Here is a 16,340-nt window from a genome sequence, read left to right as displayed (position 1 = left end):
CCACTGCAACCTTCACCCACCACAGTTCGATGCTTCACACCTCCACCTTCAGCACCCAGCACCCAAGCCTGCTCTTCTCTATCGTTCACCAGTGATCAAGTGAGGAGGCAACTGAGGAAGATGAGGGTGAGGAAGTCTGCTGGCCCTGATGGCATCCACCCCGGGCTTCTGAGACACTGTGCAGACCAGCTGTGTGGGATAGTCCAGGTCATCTTTAACCCCTTAGCGATCCAGCCTATTTTTGTGCATTTTTCGCCTGAAAGACATACCTAGTTTCTAAGGCTTCTCATTCAGAAAGTTTATAAGATAACACAAAAATTATACTTCAGTGTTATAGAAAACCCTTTAAAGTATCAGAAAAACACAGCCAAATGCCATGATGATATTTTACCATGCTCAAATGATGTGTCAGAATCTCGATGAAATCTTTTATTGAATGAGGACCAGTAACCTCAGAATTAGCAAATAAAATATAATTATTTATTTAGAAAAGAAGAAAGGAAGTCTCTGATCTCTGAAGTGATCGATCACTGCAAGTTTCTCTCTGTCTCTCTCTGTTTATCTCTCTCTGAATTGTTAGAATCTGACCCTTTTAAGCTATACCCACCAGGGTGTGTGGTCGAAGTCTTAGTTGTTACCTTATATGGCGATTTCTAGAACATTATGTCTTATTGGGCAGATTCCAAAGTTAACTCAAGTTGTTAGTCTGAATTAGCATACACTTCTCGTTTATGTATTTTTGATTGTTTTGTGTAAGTTCTATCTTCCGCTTTTATCTCTCTACTTTCCGGTGTACGTGCAGATCGACATGTTCATTCTAAGGCCTATTGATTATTATGAATACAAAGTACTTTTTGTTCCAAAATCCCTACAAACTCCCCCCTTGGGAACTTAAAAGTTCCCAAAACAGGAACAGCAGAGAGAAACTTCATCAGAACACAATCACTCAGTACATCTCGGAGTTCCTGAAAGTACATGGTCGCAAAGGACTGTAAAGACAAATAAGCAACCTTAATGATATGTGAGTGTGATTATGATAAAAATTAAATAACTAAGTAAATAATGAAAACAGGTGTCATGTAGACAGTGGTTACCTGGTAGAGGTCAGGACAACATTTACAGGTTGGTAGTTATACGGTTAGATTGATAGATATTGAAAACATTGTCCCACACAAGGACAGGTAATGCCAAGGAATGAAACAGTGTCAGGCCCGTACGTCGTCCGCCCACTGCCAAGAAGAAGGTCGGTACAATTTCACAATTCAAAAAGATGTTGGACCACAAGGGACCTAGACCAGCGACCGGGCTTTGCAGCTGCGCCTGCCATAGGTTGTCTCCAGCAGGAGATCTTACCCGTCTTTGGCTAACAGCTCTCTCGCCCTTGTTAAACCGACTCCCCCAGACAATGGTGTGCAGCAGTTTTAAGGACTCACGGCATCACTGCCCACTGCCATCACTGTAGCAGAATCGGAACCTGTAAACCAATTCCCAAATTTGACCCCTTTGCCGGATTAGTACGGTATCCTGAACTCTTCCCATGTAAGTAGTTATATGCTAATGTGTATAGAAATGTTGAATGCATAAAAACAACAATCTCTTAATTCCAGCAAGCAATGGTGTGGGATTATAGGTGTGAGTGAGTGCGTGGTTCTATGTGTACTGTAATTAATTCTTATTTTACTTTTTAATGTATCAAGTGTAATGTGCATGTAATGTGTATATCAGTAGCCTAATCTAGCATAATATCAAAACACAGCAAAAGGTAAATGAGTATGGTTTGTCGCTAACGAAGCCACAAACTAAAGATTCTGAAGACTAAAGATTCGTCGGCAATTAGCAAGTCAGTCTCTGTGCTGACGTCTTGCAGCTCCAGCCGGGTGCCATCTTTCAGTACCATCTGGGTGGCCTTGGCGTCAGCAGAACCTTTTTGGATAACTCCGTCAATCAGCCTTACAGTTAGTGACCTGAAACAAGGAACGCAGCAACATCCGCATACATTTACATTTTCAGCATTTAGCAGACGCTCTTATCCAGAGCGACTTACAGAAGTGCTTCCATAGTGAACATTTCATTTCTCAAGTTTAGGTAAACAACAGTCGAAGAACACAGATCTGCTAAAACTTGTTAGAACCAAAGTGTTTTTTTTGTTGTTGTTTTTTTGGAAATGGAAAAGGATGGAACAAAATGTTAGTAAATAAGTACAAGTCAGCTTAAGTGCTTCATGAAAAGGTGGGTTTTTAATCGTTTTTTAAAGACAGCAAGAGACTCGGACAGACAGAGGAAGTTCATTCCACCACTTGGGCGCTAGAACAGAGAAGAGCCTTGATGCTTGTCTTCATTTAGTCCTGGATGGAAGCTCAAGTCGAGCGAGACTGGTGGCTCGGAGGTTGCGTGGTACAGAGCGGGGTTTGATTAGACCACAAAGGTAGCTTGGGGCTGGTCCATTTTTGGCTTTGTAGGCGAGCGTCAGTGTTTTAAACTGAATGCGTGCAGCTACAGGAAGCCAGTGAAGAGAACGCAGCAGTGGGGTGATGTGGCAGTGTTTGGGCTGGTTAAAAACAAGACGGTCAGCTGCATTTTGAATGAGTTGCAAGCTAATAGTGGACATGGGCGCTCCTGCCAGAAGGGAGTTGCAGTAGTCCAACCGTGAGATTACAAGTGATTGCACCAGAATCTGGGTAGCTTCCCTGGAGAGAAATGGCCGAATCTTCCTGTTGGACATGGGCGCTCCTGCCAGAAGGGAGTTGCAGTAGTCCAACCGTGAGATTACAAGTGATTGCACCAGAATCTGGGTAGCTTCCCTGGAGAGAAATGGCCGAATCTTCCTGATGTTGTACAGGAGGAACCGGCACGATCTTGTCATGTTGGCTATATAAGGAGAGAAGGTCAGCTGGTTATCAAAGACAACACCAAGACTTCTTACCTTATCAAATGGTCTGATCTGGGAGTCATCCAGAGAAATGACTAGTTCCTGGGTTGGAGACTGATCTCCAGGAATAAGCAACATCTCTGTCTTGCTGGGATTAAGTTTTAGATGATGAGCTGACATCCATTGTGAGATATCTCGCAGACATGCTGAGATGCGAGCTGAGACTTGTGTGTCTGCATACAACAAGCAGTGCAGCGGCACAACAGGCAGAGGTTAACAAACTCAAGATTATGGCCTTGTACTGGCCGAACATTTTGGTTAGCCATTTGTTGAATGGATTCTCAATGCCGCTGTTTTCGGCCAATTCATTGCTTAGTGAAGTTAAACCCTCAAGCGCCCTGGATATGGTACCGTCAGGGGCTGTATTGTTGGGAATAAATGTGCAGCATTGTTCACCAAACATTTTGCAAACCCCACCCTTTTCTGCCAATAGGAAATCCAGAGCAATTCGGTTTTGCCAAGCCATCAGGCTGGTTTTGTCAAGTTGTTCATGTATGCCTTTCACAGCGTCTCTGGTGTAATTTACAAAGCGCTGTTGATTATAGTAAATGTAATTTATCCAGTCCACATTTTTGTTATTGGTGGCCCACCAGAAAAGCAGGCTCTCAAATCCTGCTGCAACTTGGTCTCTTGCCTTAAATTAATCTGGTACCCCACGAGGTACCCCAATACTATCGATATGAACGTGAGGGTCGAACGAGCCGGATGGGCCAACAACCGAACGCTTGGTTCGCCCCAAAGTCTGACTGTCATTCAGGTTCCACAACGGGAGAACAAGTTGTATAAGGGCACATTTGCCTTTCCAATTTTTGGGAAGCTTTGATCTTAAGGTTTTCGGGGGGTGCAAAGCCACCACAAATCAGCTCTTGTGACGTCCTGATTACTGAACCAAATGGGATGGAAGCCGTTCGCGTCGTTGTCCACATTTATGGTGTCCCCACACCATGGCAGGTTCCCTATTTCCAGGGTCCCTGTCTGTCGGTAGAAGCAAGTATAATTACCTGCGTAGGGCATGTATGCAGGAGGTACCACTCTGTTTGACACTTTTGGGAATAAGTAATGTACAGAGGTGCACAGTTTTGTTACTGAATAGGGAAACAACACACTTCAGGCCTTCTAGATCATTGTGGTGATCTAAAGGGAACGGGACTGTACCCAGGTGTGGCCTGGCTGAAGAACAGGCATAACAATTTGCTTTGCCTGAAGTACGGGCGGTGTACATTATCCAATTCAACCATTGATTTTCATCCTCAAAACCTGTTTCACTTGCAAATGTGTCTTTTAGGTCAGTTATATTTATGGTCTTTATCAGCGCAGGTGCCTCCGTGGTGGGTCCAGTCACAACACTACTGTTGTCTGGGACGACAGTGGTTAGGTTAGTTTTTGACTTTGGGATCACTGTCAGCTTAAACAACCCCAGATTATCAGAGCCTGATTGGTAACTGCCCAGCAACAGATACCTGCCGTCCCCTTTTTTTGGATCTTTCAAAGTCAGGATTAAAGGATTGCAAGCACCTTTGCTGCAGGGATACTGGGTGTTGCCTTTTATTAAGGACAACCTGGCGCTAAGGTCCTTTCCCGGAGAGCGGTTTCCCTCATGATAATCTACCCACTCCTGATATCCCCAAGGTGAACCTGTGTTGGCTAATATCATGCTCCAGCGGCTGCAATGACATTCAGACCTTCCATCACAGCCGTAGTGTGCTGTGGAGCACGGACTGCCTGCGTTAGGCAATTTTTTCCCTTTCCACGTGTTACAGACGCTTCCTGTGTTACATATGTACTTTTCTGGCCATCCTAACTGCTTTTCAACATATCTAGCACAATCTGAAATTGTACAAACTGTGCCACACAATCCACCCCTTCTGTACACGTTATGGTCGGGATACCCTTATTCACACTTCGAAAAAGTCTATGGATGGTCTGGTTTCTGTGTGTCTCAGCTGTCAGTAAGAAAACAATGGACAGAACAACTGCTATTATTATAGACAGCACACACACCGTTGTTCTCATGGAAGCACAGCCTAGCCTTCTGCAGGCTTGGATAGTGATGTCAGAAGGAGGGTTGAAAGGCATCTTACAACTAGTCTTTTCCAGCTTTTGGCAAAGTGTAGACGGTGACAGTAATTTTCAGTGGTTCCAGATGCTTTATCAGGATTCTTTTCACCTTTTCCCTATTTAATTTGTCCAACCCACAACCTAGTTTGGGAATGGATAGATTCGTCACCTTGTGTAGTTGCAGTTGTTTTAACAGGCTTTCTACAGCCCTTTCAAAGTCTTCGATTCTGGGCAAATGGAATGATCTTTCTTTAGTAACGAGATTAAAAATGGTCACACCCTTACCCTGGTGCACCACACATTCACCTACAGGGCCTGACTCCAATCCTTCCACGCCAAGTTCCTTTCGGATCTGCAATGCCACTCCAGCACCTAGGGCGAGATCTGCACTGATACAATGTGCTATATACCTACCACCTTCTCTCACCAGATCTCCCTCCTTTTCAATCCACCAACCTTCTTCAGGATCATTGGTCAGGTTGCCGAGGTCTTCCCGAATCTCTCTTCTGGTTCTGCTGGGCGGATCTGCAGGAGCACAATGTGTGAGGTGATACCAGTTGTTACCTTTCTTCCCTCGCACTTTCACCGCATGTGAGGTGGCCTCCATCACTTCCCAAGGTCCTGTCCACCTTGGCTCGTCCCACTTCCTCTTGTGGACCTTCACTCTTACCCAATCTCCTATTGAGACCTCAGTCGTCTTTCTTGGGTCTTCTCTTGGTCTTCCTGGTTTTTCCTGTGAAGGTAGGCTAGAAATAAGCTTGGTTAAGGCCCTCATGTATTTGTCTAGCTCGTCATTCCAGAGTTCCAGAGTTTTCCCTATCACTGTCTCTCTGGGTGGTCCTGACATTGGTCTGCCAGTGAGTAGCTGGTGTGGTGAATAGTGAGTATCCCCCCTAGGGGATGATCTCATTGACATCAGGATGAGTGGCAAGGCATCCACCCAGTTCAATTTATATTCACCACACACTTTGTTCAATTTAGCCTTGATTGTCTGATTTGCTCTTTCCACCAACCCCTGGGAGCTAGGGTGGTACACAGAGCCGAACCTGTGAGTGATCCCCAGATATTTCTCCACTTCTTGGAGCTTCTGGTTATTGAAATGAGTCCCATTGTCGGACCTGATGACTTTTGGTACTCCATACCTTGGAACCAGTTCAGTCTTTAGCCATTTTACTACTGTTTTGGCGTCCTCTCTTTTGGTAGGTATGGCTTCTACCCACCTGGTGAATCTGTCCACCATGACCAATAGGTACCTGTATCCTCTCACTGTCCTTTCTGGGCCCATGTCTGTGTAATCAATGCATATCTCTTTGAATGGGCCTTCGGGAGCAGGAAAGCGTCCAGGTCCTGGATTGAGAGTCTGCTTGGGATTGGCATTCTGACAAATTTCACACTCACGGACATGTTGTTTGATCATGTCTTTCAAACACGGGTGCCACCAGTTCTCACTGATGGTTAGCAGCATCACAGGGACCCCTACATGAGTGGGTCCATGAGTTTCTTTCATTAGCATTTGCAACAGAGCGTTTGGAGCCACCATCTTTCCCTCTGGACCCCTCCAGATACCATCAATTTCCTTTGCCAAACACATACTGAGCCACACATTTTTCTCATATGCCATGGCCTTAGATTGAATCTGTTGCACATGTTCAGTGGTCAATTCTGGAAGTCCTACTTCCCCCAACACCATTATTTTAGTAATGCAATAACCTCCAGCCTCTTTGGCTGCTGCATCTGCTGCATCATTTCCAGCTACCACAAAGTCATCGCCTTTTGCATGTCCCTTACATTTCATCACTGCTACCCTTTTTGGGCAATGAGCTGCTTCAGTGAGTTCCTTGATTTCCCTATGGTGTTTTATGGGTGTACCTTGTGCTGTTACTAGACCTCTCCTCAACCATTGAGGGTCGTCTATATGGACGGCTGAAAAAGCATACGCTGAGTCAGTGTAAATGTTGGCATCCCTTCTCCACACCCACTTCAGTGCCCTTGTCAGTGCCTTGATTTCTGCCAACTGTGCTGATGCAGGCTGTAGAATGATCTCTGCCTCTCTGGTGATGAACCCTTCATTAGTCATTTCTACCACTGCATAGGAAGCCACTAGTCCCTGTTCCCCTTTGTAGCAACACCCATCACAGAACAGCACCACATCTGGATTCTCCAGGGGTTCAGTCTGTAAGTCAGGTCTTAGTTTCAACAACTTTTCCACTACCATTTCACACTCATGTGGTTCTGATTCAGGGTCTATCTGGATAGCCTCAGCCATGTTAACTAGATTGTTATTTGTCACATAAGAAATGTGTGGTTGGGTCAGGACATTTTGGATCTTGTTCTTTCGGGATGGTGACAGTGTGAATGCTGATGAAGTCAGAAATGCCACCACTCCGTGGTTGGTGTTAATGTTCAGAGGGTGACACATTACAATGTGCACTGTTTTCTCAATTGCTATGGTTAGAGCAACTATGTACCTTGTACATCCAGGCTGTCCCAACACCACTGGATCAAGTTTAGAACTGTGAAATTGCAAAATTTTCCTGTCTGTCGTACTCCCCCATTTCTGAAAGAGTACAGCATTTAAAGTGTATCACAAAAGTGAGTACACCCCTCACATTTCTGCAGATATTTAAGTATATCTTTTCATAAGACAACACTGACAAAATGACACTTTGACACAATGAAAAGTAGTCTGTGTGCAGCTTATATAACAGTGTAAATTTATTCTTCCCTCAAAATAACTCAATATACAGCCATTAATGTCTAAACCACCGGCAACAAAAGTGAGTACACCCCTAAGAGACTACACCCCTAAATGTCCAAATTGAGCACTGCTTGTCATTTTCCCTCCAAAATGTCATGTGACTCGTTAGTGTTACTAGGTCTCAGGTGTGCATAGGGAGCAGGTGTGTTCAATTTAGTAGTACAGCTCTCACACTCTCTCATACTGGTCACTGAAAGTTCCAACATGGCACCTCATGGCAAAGAACTCTCTGAGGATCTTAAAAGACAAATTGTTGCGCTACATGAAGATGGCCAAGGCTACAAGAAGATTGCCAACACCCTGAAACTGAGCTGCAGCACAGTGGCCAAGATCATCCAGCGTTTTAAAAGAGCAGGGTCCACTCAGAACAGACCTCGCGTTGGTCGTCCAAAGAAGCTGAGTGCACGTGCTCAGCGTCACATCCAACTGCTGTCTTTGAAAGATAGGCGCAGGAGTGCTGTCAGCATTGCTGCAGAGATTGAAAAGGTGGGGGGTCAGCCTGTCAGTGCTCAGACCATACGCCGCACACTACATCAAATTGGTCTGCATGGCTGTCACCCCAGAAGGAAGCCTCTTCTGAAGTCTCTACACAAGAAAGCCCGCAAACAGTTTGCTGAAGACATGTCAACAAAGGACATGGATTACTGGAACCATGTCCTATGGTCTGATGAGACCAAGATTTATTTGTTTGGTTCAGATGGTCTCAAGCATGTGTGGCAGCAATCAGGTGAGGAGTACAAAGATAAGTGTGTCATGCCTACAGTCAAGCATGGTGGTGGGAATGCCATGGTCTGGGGCTGCATGGGTGCAGCAGGTGTTGGGGAGTTACATTTCATTGAGGGACACATGAACTCCAATATGTACTGTGAAATACTGAAGCAGAGCATGATCCCCTCCCTCCGGAAACTGAGTCGCAGGGCAGTGTTTCAACATGATAATGACCCCAAACACACCTCTAAGACGACCACTGCTTTATTGAAGAGGCTGAGGGTAAAGGTGATGGACTGGCCAAGCATGTCTCCAGACCTAAACCCAATAGAACATCTTTGGGGCATCCTCAAGCGGAAGGTGGAGGAGTGCAAAGTCTCGAATATCCGCCAGCTCCGTGATGTCGTCATGGAGGAGTGGAAAAGCATTCCAGTGGCAACCTGTGAAGCTCTGGTAAACTCCATGCCCAGGAGAGTTAAGGCAGTTCCATGAAAAGATATACTTAAATATCTGCAGAAATGTGAGGGGTGTACTCACTTTTGTGATACACTGTACAATGCCAGCTCTTTCAGAAACATCAAGTTGGAAAAGTCTGGCGTAGTCCGGGGACTGTAGGTTAATGGCGTTAGCAAGAGACTGTTTTGTGGCAATGAAGGCTTGTTCCAGGTCAACAGACCATTTTAGAAAGGCTGATGTGTTTCTGTGACCTAGTCTGGTGACTTCAGCACGCAGTGGGCTGGTGAGACCTGTGTAATCAGGAATGTAATTCCTGCTGTAACCAGTCAAGCCAAGAAAGGAAAGCATTTGTTTGACCTTGATAGGCCGTGGGAAGTGCAGGATGGATTGTTGAGTGGAAGCAGTAGGGGCATGCCCTCTGCTGGAAATGACTCTTCCCAAGAAAGTGACCACTGGCCTACAAACCTGTATCTTGGACTTGTTGACTTTGTATCCAAGTTCAGAAAGATGCGTCAACACTGTGAGAGTGTCTGAAAGACAAGAAGGTTCAGTATGACAAGCAATGAGTAGATCATCTACGTACTGAATAAGAATAGTACCAATGGAAAGTTGCCCTCTGTCTGTAAGAACAGTCAAGTCTTTTAACAAGCATTTGATTGAAAATGCCAGGACTGTCTTTGTAACCCTGTGGTAATCTGGTGTAGGTGTACTGCAGGCCTTTGAAAGTAAAGGCAAAGATTGGTTTGATGTGTGATGGTAAAAGAATGCTGAAGAAAGCATTGGCCAAGTCAATCATCGTGAAATGACAATGGTCTGGAGTAATGTTCTGTAGGGCTCTGTAAGGATCAGGAACAGGAATGTCTGCAGTGATAGTGACCTCATTGATGGCTCTAAGGTCATGGACCATCCTGTATTCGTCTCTGCCAGGTTTTTTGACAGGCAAAATAGGCGTGTTCCAATTAGAGCAAGTCAGTTCAAGAACACCCACCTTCAGTAGGTCTGAAATTGTAGATTGAATGGCGTCAATGGATTCTTGCTTTAATTGGTACTGTGGTTTTCGAACAACCGGCGCATTTGGCTTCAGTGAGATTGGGGCGATGTGATGCTGCACACATCCCACGTCTACCTTACAGGTGGTCCAAAGGTGAGCCGGAACCACGTACAAGACGGAATCAGAATCTGGGTGATTTGAATGTTCTCTGCCATGTGACCTGGAGACCTGAAGATGTTCATACAGTGCAATGTCAGTGCATGCACAGGTGATTTCCCAATACTTGCCACACTCAGACCGGTGCAAGTGCTGTAATTCAGTGGGATGAAACTTCAGGGACCTGGCTTTGTTGACCATAGGGCCCAAAGATCTGGCCTCATGTCCTGTGGATAAAAGTAAAGAAATGTGAGGAAAACTGGGATGGTCAGGTTTAGTCCTGAAGACCTCTTTTTGATCTTGTGTGAGTAGTACGCTGGCGGCCACTCCCTCAGGACCCAGAAAAACTGCATTGCTGTGGAAAAGACCCAAATGGTTAGTCCAATCTTGATCCCAGTCATCCTGGTAAACATCATCCTGCTCCCTAGCATAATACATCGTGCAATGCAACGGATCCTCAGGTGGGGCCAAACACGACATGGACATGAGCCAAGGTTTCCAAACATGCAAAACATAGGAAATGTTACCAGGTCCCCCCACTTCTTCTGGGTTCAAAAGACGTCCCCAGTCAATGTCACAAGACCTAGGTGTAATGTCAGGGTTGATAGTCATCATTAAAAGTCTGCAATTGGTTACACCCCGTTGAGATTCCCCAAAGGAAATGGACAGAGTGCCGTCAGACATACATTGTACTGTGGCAGAAAAGTAGCAAAGCAAATCTCTACCTAAAAGGTTGACTGGGCAACTTGGTGAAAATATGAAACTGTGTGTAATCAGCAATCCTCCCATCTCCAGAACCAATGGCACTGTGAAGTACTGTTGTTTAGGTGTTCCCGAGAAGCCAGTGATTGACCTGTCAGACAACCTGGAAGCCCACACACTGTCCTTTAGGACTGATGTGGTGGCTCCAGTGTCCACAAGGAATTCAATGCTTTCCCCTCCTACTTTGGCAAATAATATTGGCTCTGGAGACAGGTTGGAGGAGGGTGTGGCAACTGGGCATCATCAGTAGTTTCGCCCTTCTGGGCCCCCAGGGCTTTGGTAGGGGGTCAAGGACTGATTTGGCACAGGATATGGCCCCTTTTGCGGCTGTCCCCGATTGGGACAATAATAGGAGAAGTGGTCCTCTTGACTACAGATCCAACACCCTGAGGAGCCATAGAACGGGTATCTGGGAGAAGCCTGTGAGTTTTGTTGTCCCTGATATGGTCTATGACCTTTATGCTGTCCCGGAAAATTTTGGTAATTTTGTCTGTCGCCCTGGTTACCTCTATAAGGCCTTCTGCCCTGATTGTTATATCTGTTCCCTTGGTATTGATCAGGTGCCTGCACATACACCACGGTAGGAGCAGCCACAGGTGCAGGTTGAACAACAGGTGGCACAGGTGCCGAAGTTGGAGACTGCTCTGTTCTGCCGGTTGATGAATTTTGAAGCACCGCGACCGTGGTCACAGCAGAGGGCTCGTCAGTGAGCAACATCTGTGTTTTTGGTTTCACTTCCTTATTCAGCGCAAGCTTACTCAGTTTCAGCTGCGTGGCGGCCGCCTCTGTGTCATGTTGCTTTTCTGGGACTCCACTACGTGTGAGTTCTAACCCCTTCCCGTCTAATTCCAAAACCTACCACCCGGTAGGTACAAGGTTATTTATCTGCGTGCAATGGAGAACTGGGAAATACTCCGCAGCCTATAACCCTGATCTCAAATTGAATTATCCAGTTCCTAGCCGTGTACTCCAGACACAGCACATCCAAAAATCAAGTTACTTGTCTCGCCGGCGTACAAGTCCTGATTATACCTCAAAAGAGTCCTTACACAATCAGTACTAGTACCTAGGTGATCTCGTTAACACCCTCCGCTGACCTCGTTAACAGCATAAGCAGCATGGACTCTATGAACACCCCTATGTACTTCCGAATATTCTACAAACACATATAATAACTCAGAGACTCCTTATTCAAGCCTATGAACAATTTTAGATTTGCATTTAAAACACTTACAAAATCTGTCTGATGCTCCACACTCACTTCACTAAATAAAATGCAACTAAATATAGACACAATGGGTCTTACCTTTTGCACACTGAGTGAGTGTAGATGATCAGTTAGACTCTTGGTTCTGCCCTGCACGGGATCAGCCAATGACGTCTGCGACCTTGGACGGCTTCAAACTGTCCTCATTCAACCATCCTCTGCTACCAATTTGTCAGAATCTCGATGAAATCTTTTATTGAATGAGGACCAGTAACCTCAGAATTAGCAAATAAAATATAATTATTTATTTAGAAAAGAAGAAAGGAAGTCTCTGATCTCTGAAGTGATCGATCACTGCAAGTTTCTCTCTGTCTCTCTCTGTTTATCTCTCTCTGAATTGTTAGAATCTGACCCTTTTAAGCTATACCCACCAGGGTGTGTGGTCGAAGTCTTAGTTGTTACCTTATATGGCGATTTCTAGAACATTATGTCTTATTGGGCAGATTCCAAAGTTAACTCAAGTTGTTAGTCTGAATTAGCATACACTTCTCGTTTATGTATTTTTGATTGTTTTGTGTAAGTTCTATCTTCCGCTTTTATCTCTCTACTTTCCGGTGTACGTGCAGATCGACATGTTCATTCTAAGGCCTATTGATTATTATGAATACAAGGTACTTTTTGTTCCAAAACCAAAAATGTAGGCGCTTTTTATTTTTTGAAAATCCAAAGTTTTAGTGAGTATAAGTAGGACTGCAGGTCTGCAGATCACCTAACAACACTATAGAGTTGTGGCCAAAGGGGGTTTCTATCACCAACCCAAATTTTAGGCCTCTAACTCATTCTGATCTGGAGTTATTGAAGCTGGAACAATATGAGACCCCGCTGCTCTCCAAATCTCTCCAAGCTTTCCAACTCAAAATAAACAGATTATACTGCATATCAAATGTGTAAAATGCATTATTTATACTTTATAAAGTGATTATTTATAACATGTGTGTGTGTTTTGGGGTGTAAAACTTTCCCACGCTCTGTCCTTGCAGCTATAAGGCACCCCTCCCCCTTCACTCCAGACTGAAAATGTTACTTTGTAACCTGAGCTGCACGCAGCCAGAATGAGTTGTTTCAAACTAAAGATTCGTTTGAATCGAATTAGAGTGCTTTGCCAAGCATCTGAGGTAAAGAATCAGTCACTGTTTTGACTCAGTGGTGTGTTTGGTGTGTGCGCAAAACCGGAGCGCGTGTTTCCAAAGCTCCGGTCAGTGAAATACAGCTGTTTAGACCAATCAGACCGGCCAAATTCAAAATGATGGGTGGGATATTAGCTGGTCCTCCAATCAAAAGCAAAATATGCTAATATTTTTGCATTTCTCCAAGGAAAATCATTTATTTATCTGCTGATAAATAACTGTCTCTACATTGGCTGTAAAGGTATAACGTGACAAAATGGATAACCAATGAGCAGTATCAGTTAGAGTGACGTTTTCTGAATGTTCTGAGCAGGGTTTTGTAGAGTTATGCTCACATGCACGAGTTATTGCTATTATAAATTATAAATATTTTCTGCCCATATCCAAAATGGCCACCATGTTTGTAAACATTTACAAAAAAGTGGATTTTATCTCGAATGGAACGACTAATGGATATAAATTTGGTCTCAATTTGAAGATAACAGAACCAGGTATGCGCTGATTTAGCTCTTATGCTATTGTTTGATATAACTTTGTCGCGGTGTTGTGGTTTACCGAGCGCTTTGATTATGCATTGATGACAGAGCTTTATCAGATTTGAAACTTTTCTGGGATATTTTTGATGCTGATTTATTTGAAGTAAAACTGACAGCAGAAATGTGATCATGAGATTGTGCTGGTTTGTTTGGTATAAATGTTGTCGGTATTAATGTAAGTTCCGGCTTGTAATAATACAAACTAATCTTCAATATGCTAAAGTGCACTGAAGTGTATTATTGTCAAACTAATGATCAATACACTTAAAGAGTGCTAAAATGGAACAACTATTTTTGTACTTAATATACTTTAGTTGTACAAAAATAATACAGAAGCTCAACTTTAATTGTATTAAGTGTACTAAACTGTACTAAATTGAGACAAGTTCAAGTATATTTAATTTAACTTAAGTATACTACTGCATGTGTATTTAATTCCGTTTCACATACTCTTAAAATGAAGTTGAAGCACATTTAATCAGTATTTCAAGTGCACTTAGAGTACATTGAAAATAGACTTTAAATATATTTATTTTAGAGCAAAAACATTCTTACACTTCTTTGTAGTTCAGAGAAAAGCTTCACAGCCAAGCACTGATCTCTGAATTGTAACCAGCAGGGGTCGTTATTTTGTTATATTTCGGGGTGGTGTTCAGACTTTTAGCAGACGCGGGGTTCGAACCCCTGAATTTCACATGTCATTTTTTATGCGTTAGTGTGTTTTACCGCTGCGCCACCGGCACACTTTGTACACAGCTGTAGTAAACCACATGTAGTCTAAACCACATCCATTGAAACCGGTGAGCATCCAGGGATGGAATATCGAGATCGTTAACTCCTATAGGTACCTGGGTGTTCACCTTAACAATAAACTGGACTGGTCGGACAATACACAGGCACTATACAAGAAGGGCCAAAGCAGACTGTGTTTGTTGAGGAGGCTCCATTCTTTTGGAATACAGGGGGCCCTTCTCAACTCTTTTTATGATTCGGTGGTGGCATTAGCCATTTTCTATGGTGTTATCTGCTGGGGCAGCAGCATGACTGCAGCAGACAGGAAGAAACTGGACAGACTGATTAGAAAGGCGAGTTCTGTCCTGGGCTGCACCCTGGACTCGGTGGAAGCAGTGGGGGAGAGAAGGATGATGACCAAGCTGTCATCCTTAATGGAGAACACTGATCACCCACTGCATGAAACTGTGGCTGCACTGGGCAGCTCCTTTAGCGACAGGCTTCTTCCCCCGCGTTGCTCAAAGGAGAGATACCACAGCTCCTTTCTTCCTTCTGCTGTCAGGCTATACAACCAGCACCGCCCCAAACGTAGATAATCACCATCACAATAATTCACATGGTTTTTAATATTCTCTGTGCAATCACTTTTAAATTATGTGTAATACCTGCTGTACTTTGTGCAATACTTTTTAATAACTGCAATATTTGGTTAACTTCCTTCATAAACACTGTTTATATTTTTGTAATTTTTTACATATTCTTACTTTTTAATGTATGTGTACATACCTGTAAACATTTTGTAATTTTGTAATTTTCTATTTTTTATATTCTTGAAAGCTGCTGTAACACTACAAATTTCCCCCTGTGGGATAATAAAAGGCTATCTTATCTTATCTTATCTTATCTTATCATCTTAAATATTCAGAGTTGCCAAGTGTGCAATGAAATGTGAGTTTGATAAATGACAGTGGTAAATAAAATGACAATAGATTATATTAAATTGAATACACCAATTTTCCGCCCAATAAGGCGCACCGGTTTATAAGACGCAGTCTCAATTACGGGATCTATTTCTGTACTTAACCCATACATAAGGTGCACCGCATTATAAGGCGCTAAAACATACGGTCTACAAAAAAAGGATACCTACCGGAGGCATGGCGGAGGTAAGCGTACGTACTGTACGTATTACGTAATGTTCTCTGATTGGTTTATCGCTGCCAGCGTACGTAGTGTACGTATTACGTCCCTGTGTCAGCGGGAAATGGTCCGATAGTCAATCAAGCGGAGTGCTTACCAAAGTCGCACAACAACATTTTTACAGATTTTGGAACTCAGTGCACACATAAGGCGCACCGGATTATAAGGCGCACGGCAGATTTTTGAGAAAATTTAAGGCTTTTAGGTGCGCCTTATAGTGCGGAAAATACGGTAGTTCATATTTTTTAGTTTTGGTTATTGTAGCGCTTTTGTTGTTGCCATCTGTAAGATGACTTACATAGGTGTCTGGCAACCATACTCCCATTACACTGACCATAGACCTGGCATTACTGTATATAAATCACTGTCATGTGAAACACTGAGAATCAGGGGCTTTGACTTAAACAGGCATTGCAAGTGATTGGAAATCAAATGTAATTATCAATAATTGACTTTAATTTAAAAAATCTAAGATCTGTTTTTTTTTCTAAAAGTAGTAAGAATTTAATTCTGGATATCAAGAATTTAATTTTCACTAGTAAGAATTTAATTCTTGATATCAAAAATTGAATTCCTGATATCAAGAAAAAGAGGATTAAAAGCTCTTAAAAACGGCTTGCCATACTGGTGTGTGTCTGTGTACTTTTTGTGAGTGTGCCG

General features: G+C 43.5%; 1 protein-coding gene across 1 annotated transcript in view; it reads left to right on the top strand.

Annotated features, from left to right (window-relative positions):
- LOC134326308 (tripartite motif-containing protein 16-like) overlaps positions 1 to 16,340 on the top strand; it is a 48,666-nt gene that overhangs the window by 15,678 nt on the left and 16,648 nt on the right. The window lies entirely within an intron of this gene.

Source organism: Trichomycterus rosablanca, chromosome 14 (assembly GCF_030014385.1).
Source record: "Trichomycterus rosablanca isolate fTriRos1 chromosome 14, fTriRos1.hap1, whole genome shotgun sequence".
Lineage (NCBI taxonomy): Eukaryota > Metazoa > Chordata > Actinopteri > Siluriformes > Trichomycteridae > Trichomycterus > Trichomycterus rosablanca.
Note: the sequence above shows the minus strand (reverse complement) of the source record. Positions and strands in the feature narration are given on the sequence as shown.